Source organism: Cebus imitator, unplaced genomic scaffold, assembly GCF_001604975.1.
Source record: "Cebus imitator isolate Cc_AM_T3 unplaced genomic scaffold, Cebus_imitator-1.0 Scaffold34, whole genome shotgun sequence".
Lineage (NCBI taxonomy): Eukaryota > Metazoa > Chordata > Mammalia > Primates > Cebidae > Cebus > Cebus imitator.
This window is the reverse complement of record NW_016107349.1, coordinates 9,883,718-9,885,222: the sequence shown is the minus strand read 5'-3', so window position 1 is coordinate 9,885,222 and position 1,505 is coordinate 9,883,718.

The following is a 1,505-nucleotide window of genomic DNA, read 5'->3' as shown; positions in this document are numbered from 1 at the left end:
TTTTTTTTTTTTTTTTTTTAATCTATTTTTAGCTCTACCTCTACATTATTAAGTGGTTGCTCTAGGGATAAATTTTTTACAACTAAAAGCTAACTAACATTGTATCACTTTGGATGAAATATAGCTTACTGTATAGGGTCATCCTATTCCCTTCCCTGCATCTATTATGCTGTGATTGTCAAATGATCTACATATGCTAAAATCCCAATTTTTATTGTTTAAACAGTAATACACAGTTTAAAGAGGAGAAAGAAGACATCCTTTATATTTACTCGAATGTTTACTATTTTCAGTGGCTTTTAATCCTTCCTAAAATTTGAGTTCCCCTCTGGTAAAATCTCCCTTTAGCCTGAAGAACTTTCTGTAGCATTTCTTTTAATTCAGATCTGCGAATTCTTAGTTTCCTTTTATCTGAAAATACGAATTCTTTGTCTTCCTTCTTGAAGGATATTTTTGCTAGATATAGATTTCTGGGGTGACTTTTTTTTCCCTTTCAGCATGTTAAAGATGATGTTGCACTCTCTTCTGGCCTCCATTATTTCTGAAGAGAGGTCTGGAGTTTTTCAGCCATTACTATGAGAACTTTTTTTTTTTTTTTTTTTTTACATTCTTGCACAGTTTTAACAGCTGCTTTAGTAGCTTTGACTAGAACTTCTTGGGGTTGATCTCCTTTGTCTTTTCTCTTGAGAATGAGGCATAACTTTTTGTAGTAAATAATTTTGGATTGTATCCTAGACATTGTTTAGTGTGTAATTTACATTGTGTTGTAGAAACTCGGGATTCTCTTATGTTCCTCTGAAAAGAATTATTATTTCAAAGCAGGCAGTAAACTGGTTGAACTCAGTGACAAAACTGTCTTCTCTAAAGTGGGATGTAGTTCAACTTTTAGTTCAGCTCTTTTAGCCTTAGCTCTGCATGCATAGTTCAGTGGTTGGCTAGAGATTTGAGTTTATATACAGAATTTAGGAATCCCCTCTCTGGCCTGCTTTTGTTTTTTCCCCCAAGAGGCTGTGGTGCTCTGAACTCTCTACTCTGGTTTTTCAAGCCAGTGAGACTGCAGATTGTACACTGGAGGCTCACCTGTCCTGCATGGTGCATGGACACATGACCTCAGGCTAACCGTGGTCAAACACAGCAAATTCACAGTCCTGTGCTCTTCCTCCAGTTACTGACTCCTCTCCAGTATCTGCCTACTTTTGGTCTATTTCAGTATCTTTAGGAAGTCAGTTTTTAAAGAAGTTTTTTCCCCAGAGCTTATAGTTTTTATTTGCTAAAGAAATGGTCCAATAGGAACTGTTCAGCTCTGCTAAAAACCTGAAGTCACCTGGTTTCCCCCCAAATTTTATCATGACATTTTCAAAAACATCAAAGTTGGAAGAATTTTACAATGGCAACTTGTAAATCGACCACCTAGATTGCAGAATTAAATTTTTCTATACTTGCTTGATCATGTATCTGTTTGTCCATTAATATATCTTACATTTTATGCATTTCAAAGTAAACTG